This window comes from Ornithorhynchus anatinus, chromosome 18, assembly GCF_004115215.2.
Source record: "Ornithorhynchus anatinus isolate Pmale09 chromosome 18, mOrnAna1.pri.v4, whole genome shotgun sequence".
NCBI lineage: Eukaryota > Metazoa > Chordata > Mammalia > Monotremata > Ornithorhynchidae > Ornithorhynchus > Ornithorhynchus anatinus.
Genome location: NC_041745.1, coordinates 15,572,789 through 15,588,066, shown reverse-complemented (window position 1 = coordinate 15,588,066; position 15,278 = coordinate 15,572,789).

Here is a 15,278-nt window from a genome sequence, read left to right as displayed (position 1 = left end):
CCGCAGCAGCTGCCGGGACCGAGTTTTCCCCCCACCCTCCTTCCCCTCGACCTCCCCCTGCCCTCCCCTCCTGCCCGCTCTCTTCCCCCTTCCTTCCCTTCCTGCCCCCTGCCGTCCCCTGGCCTCATAAAAAAAGCAATCAGGGAGAGGCGGGGTAGTGCGCCTTTGTAGCAGGGGGTCGATTCCCCTGGGCTTGCGAGAGAGAGGGGTCGTAAGGGAAGAATGAAAACTTGTTTACTTTAAAAGTCCATTCCTCTGCCAGTGTGCAAGGCCCTCCCTCCCTCCCTCCCGAGTCAGCCCCACGGCCCAGCCCATCCCAGGACTCTGACTCCGACTGGGTCACTGGACTGTTGGAGGAACCGCTGTGTGGTTGTTACCCTCTTAGAAACATGGTCAGAGATGGAATATCCAACACACCCCCCGACTCTCCCCTCTCCATCCCTGACTGTCCCTCCAGTGATCCAGGACAGAACATCCACCACTCCTGACTCTTCCCTCTCCATCCCTGACCGTGCCTCCGGTGATCCAGCAGGGACCATCCACCACTCCTGACTCTGCCCTCTCCATCCCTCCAGTGGCCCAGCATGGACCGTCCGACCCCCCTGACCCTGACCCAGCAGGGACCACCCAACTCCATGACTCTCCCCTCCCCACCCCGACCGTCCCTCATTTGACCCAACAGGTTCGACTTGCCCCCCTGGATCTGTCCACCCCCCACTGGAATCCCCCTCTGGGGCTCATCTACCCTGAACATTCTTTCCTTGGTAACAGGTGCAGGGACATCCTGTGGGAGGTGGGAGGAGACCCCAACCCGGGCTCCCTCCACTTCAACCCCTCGGCGTTAGTGGGTCCAATTCCCCAGAGGCAGGAACATCTGGGATAATGAGGTTCGCAGGCCTGGCAGCGGGTCGCTCTCGGGGTGCTACTGGGCGACGAGTGCAAGTACCGGCGTCAGAATGGGATGGAAATCAGCTGCTGCGTGACGGGCTCCGCATAACCGAGTTCTTATCCCATGGGCCCGGGGCCGGGACGATGAATGATGCGACGAGGGGACAGGGAACAAACCAGTTACTCCCTGGCGGCTGGGGTGGGCAGAGGGGAGGGGACGAGGGGAGGGAGAGTCCACCCACCCGGACAAACCCTCCCCAGCTGGGACCCCTTCCACGCTGCATCACCTTCTCGATCTGCAGGACTGCAAGAGACCCGTCGCATAACTCGGAGATGGTTTTTTTTTATTTCCTAGGCATTTGTGAAATGGTCACAGAGGTAACGGCAGTTTGCCCTCCTCCCACTCCCTTCTGCGTCACCTGGACTTGCTCCCTTTGTTCATTCCCCTCCCGGCCCCGCAGTACTTAATGCCTGTCTCCCTCATTCTAGACTGTAAGCTCGTTGTGGGCGGGGAGTCTGTTTGATTATTGGTGTATTCTCCAAAGAGCTCAGTACAGTGCTCTGCACACAGTAAAGGCTCAATAAACGCGATTGAATGAATGAATGAATGAATGAATGAATGAATGAGTGAGTGAAGTATCGACCAGGTATCTGACACTGATAGAAGCTGGCGAGTGTATCTCCCCATGCCCTCACCCTGGCAGCACAGCCCACTGGGACTTCCCAGCTGATGGACTTGTCTGGTTCTGGAGAGAGTCCAAAACCCGAGCCCTCGGAGGGACTACAAAGCCCAGTTTGGTTCTGGAACACGGGGCAGTTACCAACACTTCACTGGGGTCCAAAGGTGAATAAGTGTGTTATTGGGGGGGGGGGAGCAAAGACTTCATCCCCCTCCCCCATCTGGGAACCTGGGTTTATCAGTTGGCCTCTGTCACCACCCGGAGCGGGCAGATCTGGCTGGGCAGGGCACTCCACCCCTGAGAAGGAGCAGCGTCGACTAGGGGAAAGAGAACGGGCCTAGGAGTCAGAGGACCTTGGGCAAGTCACTCAACTCTTCTGTGCCTCTGTTACCTCATCCTTAAAATGGGGATGAAGACTGTGAGCCCCATGTGGGACATGGACTGTGTTCAACCCGGTTATCTTGTGTCTCCCTCGACACTTAGTACAGTGCCTGGCGCAGAGTAAGCACTTAACAGAAACAAGTTAGAGAGGGAGAGAGAAAGGGAAAGAGAGAGAGATCCATCAGCCTCTGGATTCAAATTGGTCCCTGCAGGGGGAGAGTCCTGGACAAACTGGTCCCTACTGGAGGAGAGCCCTGGACAGAGCAGTTTTCACTGGTGGAGAGCTGGGCCTTATGGTTTTGAGAGTAGCAGTCCCCTTTATCCTCAGTGCTGCCTCTGTTTCCTCCAGCCCTGCCTGTACATGTGAGGGCTTGGAGATCTTCCGCTGAGGCCTGGGTACAATCCTCCTCAGGGGACTGAGCACGGAGCAGGCCTGTCAGAAGACCTGGCTCCTAGATCCAGAAACTCCCTCTCCTGTTGCCAGCCTCAGTCTTCCTACTTGGGAAATGGGATGGGGGGGGTGCTTCTGGGTCCCTGTTCCCCTACTTAGACACAAGCAGGGAGTCCGGGGGTACAGTCCGGAAGACTGAGAGGGGGAGCCCAGTACGCCTGGGGGGACGGGGACAAGGGTCCCTTTTAGACCCTCATGCATCCGGGGTAGCCAGTTGTAGAGCTGCCCCCAAGATAGGGGCTGGATGAAATGTCTCCTTGGAAAGACCCGTCCAGCTGGGGGGACTATTTTTCCCTAAAGGGAATTTTTATTTCCTCTGCAATGGTTCCCCAGAGCTGCTGGCTAACTCCTCTGAGCTTCAGGGAGCCTCTCGAAATCAAGCTGGGCCAAGGAGAGACAGTCACGCACACAATGTCACAGACTGTTACACAGAATTTCACAAACACAGGCACAGAATCTCACAAAAACAAGACTCAGAGACTCACGGAGAGGCACACAGAGACTCACAGAAACTCACAGAATCGAAGATACAAGCACACAGAGACTCAAGGGCATGCAGATACAGAGACGGGCTCCTAGGATCTCAGAGACACACAGAGATGCAGAGACAGCTACATAGAGACTCGCAGACACAGGCTCACGGGATCGCACAGGCACAGGCTCACGGAGTGTCACAGACACACAGAGTCTTTCAGACACCGTCACACACTCTAGAGGCAGACACACACATCCACAGACCCCCTCCCAGAACAAAAACACCCACAACCAGAGGACAGACACAAAGAAACCCTCTCACCCATACTCACAAAACATACAATCATAGACACCTAAACCCAGAGACGCTCTCTCCTGGTGATAGTCAATCATTCAATCCATCGGTGGTAGTTAATTGAGTGCTCCTTGTATGCAGAGCCCTGCACTAAGCACTTGGGAAAGTGCAGTAGGGCAGAGTTGGTAAACGCCATCTCTACCCACAAGGATCTTACGGTGTAGAGGGGGAAACAGACAGGAAAATAAATCGAAGATAAGGGAAATAGTAGAATCTAAGGATATGGACATAAGTGTTGTGGGGTTGGGGTGAATAGCAAGTGTTAAACATACTTTTAGCCCCGGAAACCCTCTCCACCTCACACACAAACATACATTCTCACATATATCCAAAGGTAGACAAAAGCAAATTCATCTTTAGACTGACCCGCACACCCACCCAGGGGGAGACAGACAGAAGAGAGACCCCTCACCATCCCTCCCAGCCACTGCCCTGGTCAGTTCCCAGCCGGTCCTCCCCCACTGGGCCAGTCTCTCAGGACACAGCTCCCATTCCGGACGGGTGAACCCTGGGCATAAACCTTTCAGGCTCTGGTTGCCGGCAGCAGCGCCAACCTCTAAGGGGCAGCATGGACCGGGGATAGACCATGCCATGGGCAGCGATGAGATGGGCTCTGTCGCCGGGAAAGGGGCCTGGGGCTGGGAATCAAGAGGCTGGTTCCATTATCATTCTCTGCCCTGCTGCTGAGTGACTTCGGGTTGGCCACACACCCCGATTCCTGAGAGGATTCGCCCCTGGAACAGATAGATGGCAAAGAGAGGGCTTGGGGGTCTCTGTCCCCAGAGACTTTTAACACTAGGCAAACGCCTGATGGGTTAGAACCCCGCCCGGAGGCAGGGGAATGGATGGGATGACCTCTCGGCAGGAGGGGAGGTGTCCCTCCTAGCTTCAGGTGCCTTTAATAACCATGGTATTTGTTAAGCGCTTAGTATGTGTCAAGCGCTGTTCAAAGCACCGGGGTATGTACAAGCTAATAGGATTGGACACCGTCCCACATGGAGCTCACAGTCTTCAGACCCATTTTTCAGTTGAGGTAATCGAGGCCCAGAGAAGTGAAGTGACTTCTCTGGTCACACAGCAGACAAGTGGCAGAGCTGGGATTAGAACCCAGGTCCTTCTGACTTCCACACCCGTGTCTATCCACTAGGCCACGCTGCTTCTCACCCTCCAGTTCAGTCATCTCCAGATCCAGTTGTCAGGCTGCAGTTTCTGCTCGCGTGGGCGGGAAACGTGTCTGTTATACTGTTGCAGTGTACTCTCCCAAGCACTCGGTACAGTGCTCTGCACACAGTAAGTGCTCGATAAATTCTATTGACTGACCATTTCCAGACCCCAGGGACCAGGGCCAAGAGCTGTGGGAGTGTGGAAACCCAGGAAAGGACAGACCTCAGGGCAGCAGAAAACCTGCGGATCGCTTGGAGACATGAAAATCGCAAATATGTAGAATTGGGAGAGCTGGGCGAATCACATGCAAATTGCATGCGAATCTCCCCCAGGCCATCCAGCTATTCTCTCCACCAGGCAGTGAGGGGAATCACTTCTCTTATGCCCATAACCATTCATCCTCATCCCCTTTGCTGGGGAAGAAGCAAAGTGGGTCCAGGAAGAAATCAGGCTGTGGGCTGGAGAGAGTGAAGGGCAGAAAAGCAGCCTGAGCCCCCGAGCCGCAGAGAAGCTCCGTGACGGGTCAAATCCTGCTCCCGGTGGGCAGAATCAGGAGAAGACTTTAGGTATCTGCCTGTCTCCTCACCTGATCTCCCTCCGTGCCACGGGCCCTCCCAGTGGCGGGTGTCTTCTGGTGGGGGGGAACCCGGCCCCGACCCTGGCAAACCTCAGCCCTTTTCCCCACCCTAAAGTCGCACCAAGATCTTGGCTGCCGGAAGACTCACTCAGACGAGAGTTCCACTCTAGAGGGGAACAGAGAAGAGGGAAAGAAGAGCAGTTTTGGGAAGAGGAATTAGAGGTGGCAGGAGGGAGCTGGGAAGACCGGGATAGGGGCAAAGGAGGCCAGGAGGTGAGGGCAAAGAATGGAAGCAGGAGCAGAGGGCAAGGCCAGGCAGAAGAAGACTGAGGGCAAAGGATGGGGGTGAGAGGAGAGGACCCTCCCAGAAATCGAACCAAACCTCCCCAGGGCCCAAGGTGCCTGAGAGGTGGGGCCATCCGCTGTCTGGAAGTGCCCAGGAAGGTTCAATTCCCTGTCCAGGATCCTGGGTCCAAGAGTCAGTCCTGGCCTCTCAGCAAGGGACAAGGGCAGTGTGGCCTTTGAGGGAGGCCAAATGGAAGGGCAGAGCCCTCCCCGCTGCCTTCAGACATTTTCTTCTCCCCGAATTGGCACCCACGGGGCAGGAGATTTCCACTGTGGCTGAGAGTACTGACCTGCCTGTGCCCTGCTTTGCCCTGCTGTGCTCCAAGCTGCGTCCTGCTGTCCTCTCTTGTATCCTGCTTTGCCCCTAGTTGTGCTCTGCTGTGCCTTGCTGTGCCTTGCTGTGCCCTGCTGTGCCCTGAGCTGTGTCCTGCTGTGCCCCGAGCTGTGCTGGGATCCAGACTCTGGGGCAGGATTTCTCCTCCACTCTTACCTTAAGCTGTGGGTTAGGAGTCCTTTTATTTCCTCTAAAAGAAAATTCATCTATGCTTGTGCTGGGGGTGGAGGGGGGGGGGGGGGTGTCTGTCATTGCCGAGTGTCCCACCCTGTTTCCTTCCTTAAGGATTTCGGTTTCCCTTCCCGCCACTCCCCGCTCCACATTACCACCCCCGCCACTACCGACCGAGCCACGGATGGAACCCTTCCCCAGCCCGGGCCAACCACCCGGCTCAACCACCCGGCTCAACCACCGGGTCAACCGCCCGGATCAGATGCGGAGAGCTGGGGCACATAATAAGAATAATAATTATGATGTTTTTAAGTGCTTCCTACATGCCAAGCACTGTTCTAAGCCCTGGGATAGATACGAGGTAATCAGGTTGTCCCACGTGGGGCTCACAGTCTAAATCCCCATTTTGCAGATGAGGTAACTGATGTTAGAGGTTAAGTGGCTTGCCCAAGGTCACACAGCACACAAATGGCAGGGCCAGGATTAGAACCCATGTCCTCAGACTCCCAAACCCGTGTTCTTGCCACATGCCGCTTCACATCCACCCCTGCACTGGCCACCACACCCTTGGGGCACCCAGGGGCTCCTTGTTCTCCTCTGGGGGCCAAGGAAAGAAGTGGGAAAAGTGTGGAGTCGGGAAGGGGAAGACCAGGACGCACCCAGCATCCCTCATCCCACATCCTGTATCCCGCATCCCACATCCTGTATCCCCTACATCCAGCAAGGCCAACCCAGGGCCACTTAACAACAACAATGACAACTACGGTCCTGGTTAAGCGCTTACTCTGTGCCCAGCCCTGTTCTAAGCACTGGGGTAGATACAAGACAATCAGGTTGGACACAGTCCCTGTCATTCATTCATTCAATAGTATTTATTGAGCGTTTACTATGTGCAGAGCACTGGACTAAGTGCTTGGAATGTACAAATCGGTAACAGACAGAGAGAGTCCCTGCCCTTTGACGGGCTTACAATCTTTTTTTTTTTTTAAGGTGGCAGCCAGAGGCCTAGACATTTCAAATGTGAAGCATGTCATAAGCTTTGACCTGCCAAGTGATATCGAGGAGTATGTTCATCGGAGTGGCCGAACGGGACGTGTTGGGAACCTCGGTAAGACTCTTACTTGGAGCTTTAGGACATCCTTTTACTTGATGACTTTACTTTTTTTTTTCCTAAGTAAAATAGAATCCTTAATTAAAGTATTTTGTTTGCAGGGGTCGGGGCGGGGGGGCTAGTCTAACTTCAAGAAGTGGTTTCTTAATGTTCGCTTCAAAGTTTAGGATTCCTGCTCTGGCGCAATACTGAGCAGTAATTTCCCTTAGTGAGCTCACAGTCTCCACCCCCATTTTACAGATGAGGTAACTGAGGTCCCAGTCAGGGTCAGGGCGAGCGAGGGTCAGGGTCAGAGTCAGGGTCGCCCCGGGGTCCGGCCGGAGCGGGGCAGGGACAGGGCGTTGGAGGGGCTTAGTACAAGCACTTCGTACAGGGCTTCGCACACAGTAAGCGCTCAATAAGTACGATTGAATAAATGAATGAATGAATGGTCCCGGGATCAGCCTTGCTGGGGAGGGGACGGTCACCAATAGCTTTGGGGGACTTCGGGTTTCCTATATTTCTCCCTGGCTCTTTGAGGGGGGACCACAGATCTCCATTGTCAAATGTCTGGCCCCGCCCACCCTGCCCTCCCTGTCTCTATTTCTGCCTCTGTTTCCTCCAGTGCCCCCCCCCCAGAGAACCCTCTGCCTAGGGGTCTCTGTCTCTGTGTCTCTGTGTCCCCAACAGAACAGCCCCAAATCTGCTGTTTCCAGGAAGTCTTCCCTGATTAGCCCCAACCATCCCCGACCCAGCCTCCTTCTCGTGGTCAGATGTTGATCGAGAATGAGTCTGATCCGATCTTCTTGAATTGATCCCAGCGCCTAGCACACTGCTCGGCACCATCCTCTTCTGCTATTGCCGTCGAGTCCTTTCCGATGCATAGAGATTTTATGAACATATTCTCTTCGGAACGTCTTGGCGAGCCATAGAGTTTTCTTGGTAAAAATACAAAAGTGGTTTACCAGTGCCTTCTTCTGAGCTGTAAAAACGTAAGTCTCCGCCGTTGTCTTTGATCAACATTTTGATCACTTGATCGTCCTCCGCCCTTGACTCTTCCCTCCCGGCCGCTGCTGCCCAGCACAGGTGAATCAACTTTGTCTGACGCTTCAGTTTAGACCTTTCCATTCTGGATAAACCTAGCGAGAACATCTCTCAATGGCATAGCTCTAAGCTTCATTGGCGTACTCAAACTCTCCTGCCACGGCAAGGCGTTGGCACATAGTCAGCACTTAGTAAATGCCAGTCTCATCATTACTATTATTTGGAGCCCTGGGGGGTGCGCCGGATGCCCTGCCTTTTTTCTCCATCAGACTGTCAACCCGTCCAGGGCAGGGCCCTTCTTCCTCTCCCCTCTGGCCCTTCTCCAGGCCTGGTCCAGGGCTCTGGGAACAGGCCTACCAACTCTGTTGCACAGGACTCCCCCGCCACCAAGTGCCACGGCTCAGAGGCGGGGCCTACGGACAGGCAGGGAAACACCGTGGGTCTGGAGCCAGGGGGGGTGGTCCAGACCTCCCCCTCCCCCACTTAAGCTCCAGGGATTTCCAGGAGAGTTCTCCAGGACGTCACTGTGCCTGGAATGAGACGTATACCTGGTCCTTCCTGGAGGCAGAGGGCGGAGGCGGCCGGGGGGATGTGAGAGGCCACCGTGACCCTTGGCCAGTCCTGGCTCTGCGTGGGCCAAAATGGGGCCCACGGTCCATCAGGACACAGAGACACGGCCGGTGGATTTGGGGAATGGCAAGGGAGAGATGATGGATCCGAGAGGAACCATTCCGGGAAGTGGCTCTGGGCATCCTGGAGAAGAGGAGTCCGGGTCATCGCCTACAGACCCCTGAAGCTCTTGGATGAGGAGGCCCCGGACTCATCACTCTCCACGTCCCCTGCGGCCCAAACCCAAGGATCTGGACTACAAATGCAGCAGGGGAGAGTGCGGCGTGACGCGAGGAGGAACTTCCCACACGTCTAGGAGAATCAGTCCCGGAACTGACTGGGACAGGATGGAGGGAGAGGGGGGTGTCTCCTCCCCTATAGACCTTCGACCTGAAACGGTTGCCTCCTTTTTCCGGCCGGGTTGGGGATTTCCCTGCTCAGAGGCAGGAGGATGGACGAGTTGGCCTCTCAAGGACCCTCCGGGCTCTGTACACTCCTGACAGGCAGAGGAAGCCTCACGACCCAGGCCCAGGCCCCTTTAGGAAGGGGAATTCTGGGAAATGATGGAGGGGAGAGAGTTGTGCGGTCAGTGAGCAGATCGGGCAGGCAGGGAGGGAGTTTCCAGGCCCAGGGTAGCTGCGCTTTCTCCCCAGCCGGGCCTGGCATGATGCGTGACGCTCTCCATCCCCAGCCCCCAACGCTGGTTTCCAGCACTCGCCCCCGTCCCGTCTCCAGCCCAGCCCAGTCCCCCCGGGCCCGGACCGTCCTTCAGTGGGAGCTGAAGGGAGCGGAAGGGAGTGGAGAAGAGGGGCGGGAAGGGAGAGAGGGAGAGCGGGGAGGGGAGAGGGCGTTCAGCGGCTGGCTGAGCCCATTTATCTTCATTAAACCCCCGTTGCCCGAAGCCCCGAGGGCATGGCAGCTGCCTGCCTGGAACGGGGAACGAAAAACGCTACTGTCAGAGTTCCCCACTGCACACACACACGCTAACAACCAGACACAGGCTCATACACACGGACACTCACAGACTCACACAAAGACACGTACACGGGCTCACACACACTCACAGCCGGTCAACCACCCACCCATTCAATCGTATTTCATTCTACCGTATTTATTGAGTGCTCACTGTGTGCAGAGCACTGTACTAAGCACTCGGGAGAGTACAGTAGTTAAATAAACAGCCGCTGATGGATCGATTAATTGATTGATTGACCTCATGGGGGTCCTGAGAGGATCTGAGGGGCTTCCCGCCCTGGGAGGCAGAGAGGGCAAGAAATCAGAGAGAAGTGCAGGAGACAACCACCTCCATCCCCAGGCCCATCCCCGTTACGGGAAGGGCCGAGGGAGGAGGAGGAGGAGGAGGAGACGTGGTCCCTGCCTTCCAGGGGCTGCCAGTCTCGGGGGAGACAGGAAGCACATGCACACACACACTCACGTACAGTGTCATGGGTGTCCTGGGTGATGGGGTTAGGAGAAAGGAAGGAGCCAGGTGCACGGGGGAGACAGCCAGGCCTCCGACGGTCATCCAGCCCGGACGGAGCCGCAGGGGCAGATGTAGACGCCCGCGAGTAGGCCAGCAGGGAGCAGGGAGCCGAGCCCCAGAGCGGGGAGAGAGCCCGGGGCCCCGGCCCCCGCCCGGGGCTGTGGGGACACGGAAAATATACCGCGGGGAGTCACCCCGCAGCAATCTTGAGGGCTTCCAGCCAATTGGGCTTTTCCATCTCCAGTTTCCATGATTCAGCAGCCTTGCCTCCTCCTTCCCCATGGGCAAACACACACACACACACACACACACACACACACAAACACACATTACCCACGTTGACCTGGAGGACAGAGATGATCTCAGAGCGCTCCAGGTTACTGTTTGCTCACCGTTGGAGCCGGTCAGGAGAAGAAACCTAGCCAGCGGGCCCCATAGAACTCAGGCAGAGGGCACAAAATCCTCTCCTGGGCCTCTTGGCCCCACCCTTCCCGGGTTGGGTGGTGACTGGTTATTGCGGGTCTGGGGGTAAGGAGGCCCTGCTGTATCTGGGCCCGGTGGGGCAGGGAGAAGCGGGGATGGGCCAACGGGAGCCGGGAGAGAAGAGGTTTCGGAGGGGCGCCGAGGTGACGGAGGCCGAAGAAACTGACAGGCTACAGGTCAAGGGTCAGGGTGATTCACCTGCACCTCAGAGCCTCAGTGATCCCATCTGTTCAATTCAATCATATTTATTGAGTGCTGTACTGTTTGGGAGAGTACGATATAACAACAAACAGACACGTTCCTGCCCACAGCGAGTTCACAGTCTTGAGGGGGAGACAGACGATATGAGCACATAAATAAATAAATAAATAAATAAATAAATAAATAAATAAATGATAGATACGTACATAGGTGCCATGGGGGCTGGGAGGGGGGATGAATAAAGGGAGCAAGTCAGGGTGGCGCAGAAGGGAACGGAAATAGAGGAGGGCCTAGTCAGGGAAGGCCTCTTGGAGGAGATGGGCCTTCAAGAAGACTCTGAAGGAGAGGAGAGTCATCGTCTGCCGGATATGAGGAGGGAGGGCGATCCAGGTCCGAGGCAGGACGCGGGTCAGGGGTCGGCGGCGAGACAGGTGAGATGGAGGGTCTGTCGGTCCTCTTGCCGACCCCCGTAAGGGCAAGCGAACTCTGGGATGCGGAGGGTGGGGGATCCAGTGCAAACCCACTCCTCGTGGGCCCCAGCGAGGCAGGGACAACGGGGTGGGACCGACGGAGATGCCCGGGTGGGCCGGGGCGGGGGCGAGAGCTGTCCTTCACCCAGCAGTCCCCGCCTCCCCCTCCCCTAGCCTAGCCGGGGGGGTGCTCCGGGACCCTCCCCACCCGGACTCCCGGCCACAGTGTCACCCGGGGAGCCACCCTGGCGGGTAATCAATCTCCCACCCTGGCTAATCGCATCGGGGCCGGGGGCCGGGGGGAGCCGGGGGGCCGGGGGCCGGGGGTCAGGGGGATCCGGGGGGGCGGGGGGGGGGTTGTCCCCGCCTGATGGATGGTCCTCATGAGTGTTCATCACATTAGTCTCCTGCGGAACCCAATTAGCTGACCCGTCCCAGTTGGTCTCTGCCTCTCGGAGTCCCGACGGGAAAGGAGGGACTTGGGGGCCGGGGGATAGCCGGGGGAGGCGCTCCACTCGTCAGGGGCAGGGGAGGACGGTCTCTCAGATCCAGGACCCGAGAGGGGAGACGTCCGGGGCGGGGAGCGGCCGCGAGGGGTCATCGCGTCCGTCCCCCGGCCTCGGCGCGGGCGGCCGAGGGATTAACCAGAGCCAAGGTTAAGGAGAAGCAGCGTGGCTCAGTGGAAAGAGCACGGGCTTTGGAGTCAGGGCTCATGAGTTCGAATCCCAGCTCTGCCACTTGTCGGCTGTGCGACTGTGGGCGAGTCACTTCACTTCTCTGTGCCTCAGTTCCCTCATCTGTAAAATGGGGATTAAGACTGTGAGCCCCACATGGGACAACCCGATTCCCCTATGTCTACCCCAGCGCTTAGAACAGTGCTCGGCACACAGTAAGCGCTTAACAAATACCAACATTATTATTATTATTATTATTAAGGTTCCTCTCTACCTTCCTCCCGTCTCAGGGCTTCCTAGCATCCTGTCCCTTCCGGACCAGCCTTGGGGACCGCCACCTCAGAGTCCAGACCCTGAGACCCCAACAGGATCAGCGGATCGGAGGCGACCCAGAGCTCCTCTGCTAGGACGGTCCCACCCAGCCACCGCCTCGAGCGAGCCTTAGGAAGGCAGGGATCTTCTCTCCTACCGTGTGACCACAGCAAGTCGCTTCACTTCTCCGTGCCTCCGTGCACTAAGCCCTTGTGAGAGGTGAGAGACTTGTCCTCAAGGTGCTTACAATCTAGCAGGGAAGACACTAAAATTAGTTGTTAAAAATAAGCAAGGCATTTGTTAAGCGCATATCACGTGCCAGGCACTATAATAAGCACCGGGTCGGTCACGAAGAAATCGAGTTGGACGTAATAATAATAATTATCTTGGTATTTGTTAAGCGCTTGCAGAGGGGATATCAATAGGGAAGGCCTCCGGGAGCAGGAGCGAATTCAGGAGGCCTTTGAAGACGGGGAGAGCGGTGGTCTGAGGATGCGAAGGAGGAGAAGGAGAAAGAGAGGGAGAAGCAGTGTGGTCTAGTGGATACAGCCCGGGCCTGGGAGTCAGAAGGACCTTTGTTCTAATCTCAGCTCTGCCAGTTGTCTGCTGTGTCACCTGGGGCGAGTCACTTCACTTCTCTGTACCTCAGTCACCTCATCTGTAAAATGGATATTAAAGCCGGGAGCCCCATGCGGGACACGTACTGTGTCTGACCTTGAATCTACCCCAGCGCTTAGCACGGGGCCCGGGACACTTACCAAATACCATCGATTTCCAGACAGATGCGAGTGAGAGGCAGTTGGTGATGGAGATAAGAACGAGGCACAGGGAGTAGACTGGCTTGAAACGAGCGAAGCGTACAAACTAAGAAGAGAAGTGAAAGAAGAGAATTCACTTCTCTGAGCCTCAGTTTCCTCATCTATACAATGGGGATCAAGGCCATGAGCTCACGTGGGACAGGGACTGCGTCCAACCCCATCCGCTTGTATCCACCGCAACACTTAGGACAGTGCCTGGCTCATAATAAGCACTTAACAAATACCACAATTATCATCAGTATTAATTATTATTATTAGAATGGAAAAGTAGGAGGGAGAGAGCCAATTAAGTGTTTTAAAGCCCATTGGAGTTTCTGTGGAAAGAGACGGGCAACCATCGGTGGATCTTGAGGATCGGAAAGCGACGAGAGAAGAATCGCACTAGAAAAAATGATCTGGGCAGCAGTGTGGAGGAGGTGGGAATCAGAGTCGATTGGGTAGGCCTGTGTGTTTTATTTAGTACGTTGTAGGCTCTGGGAGGCTGGGGTTCTGTGCCCTTTGCATTGGCACTCTCCGGACTGGGAAAACGGAGGAGAAGAGGAGAAGAGGAGGAGAGGAGGAGAGGAGGAGGAGGAGGAGGAGGAGGAGGAGGAGGCCCCTTCGGCCGCGGGGCCGGTCGACCCCAGCGGAGGCTGGGGTCTGGGGGGCCGAGGACGAAAAAGCAAAGCCCGCAGAAAATCGGGCGGCCAGGTCGACCTCGATGCACCTGACAGTGACAGGGTGGCGGGGTGCAGGTCGACCAGGAGGCCCGCCGGGATCCAGGTCGACCTGGCCGCCCGATTTTCCGCAGGCTTTTTGTTTCACTTCATCAGTGGATGGGGGACTTAATTGTCGGTCCGGGGCGGGCGGGGGGGGGGGGGGGGGCGCCGGGGCAGTGGACAGTGGGGTTCACAGTTGGGGGGGCTTCACGGCGGGGGAGGAGGGCGGCGCGGCTTCACCGAGTCGAGGGCGCCCGACCCGCCCGATGGAGTGGCGGGGTGCAGGTCGACCGGGTGGCCCGCCGGGGGTGCAGGGGGGCGAGGAGGGAGGGGAGGGGGAGTTTAGTGGGCGCAGAGCACCGGACGGAGCACTGACTGTGAGCAGTCGTTATATTCATCGAGCACTTACTGTGTGCAGAGCACCGTGCCAAGCGCTTGGGAGAGAAAGATATAATAATCAACAGACACATTCCCCGCCCATACTAAGCTTACAGTCTACAGTCTAATGATGGCATCTGTTAAGCGCTTACTAGATGCCAGGCACTGTATCCCCGGGGTGGATACAAGCGATTCGGCGTGGACTCCGTCCCTGTCCCGCGTGGGGTTCACAGTGTCAATCCCCATTTTACAGATGAGGTGACTGAGGCCCCGAGAAATGAAGTGACTCGCCCAAAGTCGCACAGCAGGCGAGCGGCGGAGCCGGGTTTAGGACCCACGACCTCGTGACTCCCAGGCCTCTGCTCCGGTCACTGCGCCAGGCCGCTTCTCCGGTTAGTCTGAGAGTTCCCTTCTCGACCGTCGGCTCGTCGTGAGCGGGGAATGCTACTACCACCTCTTCTGCATCGTTCTTTTCCAAGCACCTAGTACGGGGCGCCGCACGCAGAAAGCGCTCGACGAGTACCACCGATCGAAGGAGAATCCCTGCCCCTCTGGCTGCTGAGCAGGGTGGGCCGGGGCACCCGAACCCAAAGGATCCGGAGACGGCGAGCGGACCTCCCCCTCCGCGCCCGAAAAGATAGATGGGCCCGCAGGAGGACCATCTGCGAGAGGACCCCCCTCCCCACCCCCGCGGCCGACTCCCCCCGCGGGACAGAGTTCTCTTCCGGGGTGCCGGCTGTCCGCACGACATTCCTCCCGACCGCCTGGACCGGCCCTCCCTCGCCGCGGCCCTTCTGTGGCCGAGAAGAACGATGCCCGGAGAGGTCAGGCGACCCGGCCAGGTCACACAGCACGCCGGAGCGGACCGGCTGTCTTCGGCTTCGCACCCAGGCCGGCTCCTGCTGCAGACCCGGGTCGCCGGACTCTCTGGCCACACCTCTCCGTCCGCGTCTCGCCATTCACACCTCTCCATCCGCACCTCGCCGTCCACGCCTCTCCGCCCACGTCGCCATCCGCATCTCCCCATCCACACTTCCCCGTCCCCGTCTCCGTTCGCACCTCGCCAACCGCACCTCCCTGTCCGCATCTCACCATCCACACCTCTCTGTCCATTCCTCGCCGTCCAAACCCCTCCATCCACGCCTCTCCGCCCACGCGTCACCGGTCACGCCTCTCCGTCCACACCTCGCCGTCCACC